General features: G+C 36.2%; 1 long non-coding RNA gene across 3 annotated transcripts; it reads right to left on the reverse strand.

Annotated features, from left to right (window-relative positions):
- Positions 1-3,557: 3,557 nt before the first annotated feature.
- Positions 3,558-5,431, reverse strand: LOC133712579 (uncharacterized). Of its 3 annotated transcripts, none has more exons than XR_009847488.1 (6): positions 5,187-5,431; positions 4,976-5,099; positions 4,661-4,718; positions 4,475-4,536; positions 4,104-4,200; positions 3,558-3,782 (listed from the first exon to the last, which is right to left on the reverse strand). It is a non-coding gene; the product is annotated as an uncharacterized LOC133712579 (long non-coding RNA). The 3 variants fall into 3 exon arrangements; XR_009847490.1 differs by having other exon boundaries at positions 3,558-3,801; XR_009847489.1 differs by having other exon boundaries at positions 4,956-5,099.
- Between the last annotated feature and the right edge of the window lie 1,137 nt (positions 5,432-6,568).

Below are 6,568 nucleotides of genomic sequence, written 5' to 3' on the forward strand. Positions count from 1 at the left end.
AAAATCAACGGTGGAGACGTGGCCTGACCGCCTTAGAGCCAGAACCCGATCATATTCTCCCACCGACTTAGAGTCTGGTAGAGGATCTGGTAGGTGATATTGTCGTTACCCCGTTTCTTGATCTGGGTCTTGGAGCCCCAGCGGCGGTCGCACAAATCTGAGGTTGCAGAGAGATAGGAGAGAGTTTCGGAGAAGATAAATAGTGAAAGAACGACTCTACCCTTGAAAAGTTAACGGGGTTAACGGCGAAAGTGATTCCAGGTATGTATGTTAGGTCGGGACAGTGAAAGGATGACTCTACCCTTGAAAAGTTAATGGGGTTAACAGCGAAAGTGATTCCAGGTATGTATGTTGGGTCGGAATTAAAAGTTCAAGTACCAATTTGATATTTTTGAAAATTGAGGTATGAAAGTTATTAGTGGGCCATAGTTCAGACACTGTGTGTGATTTTTTCCCTTAATTTATATAAACTCAATTTTCTAAAGAGGTATTGGAAAAAACTCATACATATTTTAAGGACAAATAGTCAACGCTAAAAAACCCTATGCCTCTCTCTCTCTCTCTCTCGAGTTTTTTTGATGGCCTCCTCCTTCGGTCAACGGCGGCGATGTACCTTCGATCAGAAAAAAGGGGTTTGCCCTTCTCTGTGGTCCAAATCTTGGTGGTGATGGCGGGCTCCTCCGACGGAACTCCAGGCTTTCAGGTTTTAGCCTTTCTGTTCCCCTTGCGGAGATGAATGTTCCTGGTGGCAATGTGAGTGATCTGTTCGCCATCAGCAGCGGCGCGGGTGCATTGGCCAATGATAGTGGTGGTTGGTGTGATCTGGGGGGTTACCAGATCTAGTTTTGTGGAGACAAAAAGAGTTTTGTTGTGGTTGGCGGCGACGGCAGCTAAGGCTTGGAACGTGGAGTATTGCAAAGATAATGAAGTTAACACTAATTATTTTGTGAATTGAATCACGAATTACGATGAGGAGGCAACAAAAAGATTAGAGAGTTTCTATTGAGACCTCCAAATCTGCTCACTTGACCTCACTCTATTATGAATTATTAAATGACATATATAACCTACTATAAAATGACCATTAAGGACAATAATTATACCAAAAAATATTATATTTATTTTATGTAGACTTTCCAATTCAATAATATTAGATTGTATTTCTCATTATTTTCCTTATCTATTTTCATTTTCCAATTTCACTACATACTCATTAAAGCATTCATATATATTTAATAAGAATTAAAAATATGATTAAGGTCATGTGAAATAAAAATGTATGATATATATGTTGAACGCATATTGGTGAGGGAAAACAAAAGAAATCCTCTTATGATTTATTACCTAAATCTAAGTCAATCAATTATATTTGCAAAAAATAAAAAAAATAGCAGTTTAAAAAAAAAAACTAAAAATATTTAAATAATTAATCATGTGGTACAAAAAATACAGAAAAAAAATAAACATTAAAAAACAAATGATTTTTTTTTTTAGAATAAAAATAAATGATTTCTTTTTTTCTTTTTTTTTGCACAGCTAAAATAGAAAAAAAAAAATTTTAAAAAAAACAGAATAGTTCATGGCATTTTCTTATTGATTAGACATTAATTTTTGAAACTCAAGTTTGATTAAGAAATGTATATTTATTTAAGATTTATAGAGTGATTAAATCATTGAAATGACTAAATTTTTTATTTTAAAGATAATAATTTGTTTGCAAATTATATGAGTAATGTTATTTGAGTAAGTTTAGTGAGGTTTAATAAGTAAATTTAGTATTTGAAAATTTGATAAGAGGTGTAAAAAGCATAGTAAATATTTAGAGGTTCCAATAGAAAAACTCAAAAGATTATAAAAAAAAATTAATAAATTCAAATTTGGGTAGAGAATATGAAGATTAATGTTATCCAATGAAATCTTTGCATTTAATTAATTGGTTATTTATTTAGTTTTCATTTCAGATTAATTAGTGTACTTATTAGTCATTTTGCACTTAAGTAATATAGTCTTTCAATAATTCAAATGTTTGTTGGGTGAACTAAGAAGATGGTAGGGTGGCAATAGTTGCACCCTATAATTAATTGTAATAAATTGTAAAATAAGAATTCTTTAAAATGATTATATTTCTTAACAAAAAAGAAGTTAATTCAAAATGTAATAAGTAGCTACAATTAAAGATACTAAAATTAAGGATTAGTTTTTTTTTTTTTGAGGGAAAATTAAGGATTAATTATCATTTCATATAATTTTCACTATCCCAAGGGAAAATTTGACATATTAATAAACACAAAAAATATTTATTATACATCAACAATCTACAAAGAAGGTTTACCAATATGGATGACTTGATACACATTTACGCAAGTGTACGTATCATTGTCAAGATAGGGAAATATTATGCCCAAAGTTATCGTATCACGGGGATTAGTGGCTAACCCACAATCCTTGTGTAATCGGAAATAATGACACTTAGCAAACAAAAGAAAAAGAAAAAGAAAATAAATAAAAATGCTACTATAAGGCACCAAGCCTTAGCAATGCTCGGCTTTGGTTTGCACCGAAGCCTAATCAAAACTAAGACCTAGTGATGACTATTTACAATGAAGTAGAAAATGTCACCGAAAATATAATTTGCACTTCTAATAACTAAAGTGCAAGAATTTAAATGGAGACTCTAATTAACAAATAAATTAAATAAAGGAAATAAAAGTAAGAAATTGAGATAGATATGGGATTGGTAGTTAGGGATGAATCCTAACCCTAATTCAATGCTCTAGATGCTAATTTGATTTACATGCAATTTATTAAAGAGGGTAGAAGCCGTACCCAAGGCTTTTCAAGGCTCAAGGGCCGAAATTCCCTTTCATGGTATTCCTACTCTGGTTCAAGGGCCGTAGGAACTCACTTGACATGAATTAGAGCCGGTTCAAGGGTCACTAATTCACATCAAGAGGCCTAGAGTTCGAAGAATTAGGCAACCAAGCTCACTATAATTGCGATCAAGCTAATCATATAGTGAACCATGCTTGTTGTAAAACCTCGGAAATCTGTTATTAATTCCTAAATGTTTCCTGGGATTACTAAAGTGTTCATTCGTACGATTTCGTGGTTTGAGGGTGGAGTGGAATTATTTTCGAACGAATAATTATTTGAAGTGCACGTTTTAGGGGGTTACAAATGTTGACTTTTTATTCGTTTAGATTCTGTGAGAACTTCCTTCACGAAAGTTGTAGAGCGCGTCGATACGAATTAGTGGACATGTGGAACTAGGGGTGGGTTCGGTTTTGTTCAGTTCGGTTTTGAGCTAAAACCGAGAACCGAACCGATTTACACTTCGGTTCAGTTCGGTTCGGTTTTCAGTTTTTGAAAATCTTAAGCCAAAAACCAAGCGGTTCGGTTCGGTTCAGTTCGGCTCAAGTTCGGTTTTTTTTTAATTATTTAAATATTTAATAAAAAAATTCATATTGACTTTTTAGTTTTTTTAATCATTTATTTATATTTTTTTTCTATATCCATTTGAGCACCGAATCAATTGCATCAACTTGCTATCTGGGAATTAGGAATAAATGCCATTTTTTAGCCTTCCTCTCAAAAAAAAAAAAGGGCCATTGGAGCCTTATTTAATATAAAATAAAAAACTAAAAGAGCAACCCATTAACCATATACATAACTGAAAGAATCACAAAAAAAGGAGCAAATCACTCTTCTACCAAGTAAACACAAACTCCGCTACTTGCACTTGTGGATCTCTCCCAGGGCAACTACCAAGAGCAGCTTGTAGCCTTGCAACAATGGATTAAACTGATAAAAATTAGACACAGGAAAACAATGCAGCAATGTAGCAAAGGAATTAACTGAGCTTTGATGATCATCAAAATCCAGTTCAATGTTGAACAAATAGAAACTTGTCGTCAAAAAAAAAAAAAAGAACAAATAGAAACTAAGATGTAGGAAAACATGTAATGACTGTCCTCATTATATGAGCATGTACCACTTTACAAAACCATTACTCCATTTTCATTTTACAACAGATCAACCAACTATATTACAGCCATAAGCAAATGAAATATCATAATTCCTTATCTGCTAACCATTAAGATTACCTGAGAATTGAGAAATTGAAAGGCATTTCTGAAGACGACGAATGTTACACCTCCGATGAAGACGACGAGCACAAGCAAGCGCCTCCCATCAGCTACCCTGGGTTATATCAACTTATCAAGGCATGTGAAAATGAAGAACAAGATAGTAGCAAACAACTATGCACGCCACTATACAAAACTTTGCAGTAAATACTTTTGTAAAAGCAATGAAAATGCTGGAAGTTGCTTTTAGCCACATCTGTTGATCAACATATTGCAGAAAACTATAAAAGTCTTGTCCAAACTATATTACAGTAATCATTCTAGAATCTTATATTTGACCAAAAATACAATACTAGAATCTTATTGAAAAAAGAGCAGTTCGCACTTACTTGTCTACATTGGTCACCGCCTCCTGCAAAGTGTCAAATGATGCATTGCTTGAGAATAAACCCTGTAAAGTATTACAAGAAAAAGACAATATGTAAATAAAAAAGAGGCAAACAGAGAAAACAGTAATAGTAAGCAAACATGCAAACAAAAAAGAAGAAATAACAAGAGATAAATGAATAACTGACTCTCTTTGTTTTTGAATGTGGTCCAGGAAACAGCCTCAGAATCGCTTCAATAGGATGCCTGAGCCATAAAATGTTTCATGTCAGAGCATAAAAACCACATTCATATGGATCAAAACTAATGCAATATGAAAAGGAGTGAAGGGAAAACATGATGGGCCTTAAGCTCAGTATAGGAAGCCACAGGAATTTAATGTCTTCAATATACAGGGAACCACAATTTTCAACAACCAAAGTACAACTCTTTTTGCATTTAATCATCCACAGAAGAAATTGAACTAGAGAGAAAGCTATTTACTTTGTTGCAGGAGCACAAACCTGAGGATTCTTTTCAAGTTACAGCCTTTACCCAAAACAGTCTCAGATCCACCGTTCCCAAAGTCCCAGAGAAGCCCACTTCCCAGACCTGATGAGGCCAACTAGAGGAAGTTTAGCCACCGATCTATATACGAACAAAACAAATCCATGATTACCATCGATAATATCAGAATGATTGAATAATGTTTAATTAAATTTCGATTCAACATACCTCAGGCTTGGATTGTTCCAGTAGCAGCATCTGCTATCTGATGGATTTTGTAGATCGGTAGCAGATCCAATAAAACCATAGAAGGAAAAGCATGAGAGTAGATGAGGATCGACCGCACCAAACAATCATCTCCAGCCTCGAGTGAGAGAGGAAGGAGAGAGGCGGAAGTGTAGAACATTGAAGTGAAGAGAGGAAGAGAGGCGGAAGTGTAGAACATTGAAGAGACTCGAGTGAGAGCGAGAGAGAGAAACTGAAGAAGTGAGGTCGTGCGGCTGTGTGAGAAACCTTTTATATCGCGACCTTAGGGTTTATTTTCTGAGTTAATGGTAAAACGACGTCGTTTTATAAGTTTGGTTCAGTTCGGTTTTTTTGTTTCAGTTCGGTTTTTTTTTCGGTGCTGTTTTTTCGGCTTCGGTTCGGCTTTCGGCTCGGTTTTTTTCGGTTTTCGGTTTCGCGAGCCCACCCCTATGTGGAACGCGAAAATCGGAGTTCGTATGATGAAGTTATGACCTTTGGAAAAAGTTTCCATTTTGGTTAAATAGGAAAAAAATCCGAAAATATCAGAAAAATCCCAACTTTCCATTTTCGGAAAGTTTTCTCTCTCCCCGAGCCGATCGGCCTCTCACCTTCGCCGGCCAATTTCTTCCTCCTCCAGCCACCTTTTGCTTCGATTCCAAAGGGAATCCTGGTCTCCTCAGTCCCCTATACACGTCTGTGGTTGTGATTCGTCGTGGGAAGCACCGTAAACGACGCTACAAGGCCGAGAAGTTGCACGGTGGAGCTGCAGATCGCCTCAAATCGCCGGCCTTGGTTCTCCCATCTCCGGCCACTATAGCTCGAGTTCTTTGAGGGCTTTTCTATCCCATAGGACGTTGATGCTTCCCTCCAAGCGGCTTGCAACGATTTAAAGTATGGAGGTCGAATTTTGAAGATTGTGATTCTAGGGTTCATCGGTTTTCAAAACTTGCGAGGTAAATTCCGGCCAAATGGCTTTGATTCTGACTTTGTGATAGTTATGAATGTTTCAATTGGAGTTGAGATGAAGATCGAACTTTGATGTTGGAAGTTTTGTCAAATTTTGACTTTGGTTTGGTGGCGGTGCCGCCACTGTGGTGGTGGTTTCCGGCTGCCACCGGCCACCTCTGGGGCAGTTTCTGCTCCTCAGTGTGATCTACTCGTCGATACGAGCATTTCGATATATAGTTTGTAATTTTTGGAAATCGTATGAGCATGTTATGAATTTTCCAAGTTTTAGGGTTTTCGGTTCGATCGGTTTTCTATCCGTGAGGATTCGGCTGTCCGATCGACTTGTAGTTTTGATATAGTGATCGTAGAAGTGTTCCGGAGGCCTCGGGTGGTCTCGGATGAAGTTTCGCCTCGAT

Source organism: Rosa rugosa, chromosome 5 (assembly GCF_958449725.1).
Source record: "Rosa rugosa chromosome 5, drRosRugo1.1, whole genome shotgun sequence".
NCBI classification, from domain to species: domain Eukaryota; kingdom Viridiplantae; phylum Streptophyta; class Magnoliopsida; order Rosales; family Rosaceae; genus Rosa; species Rosa rugosa.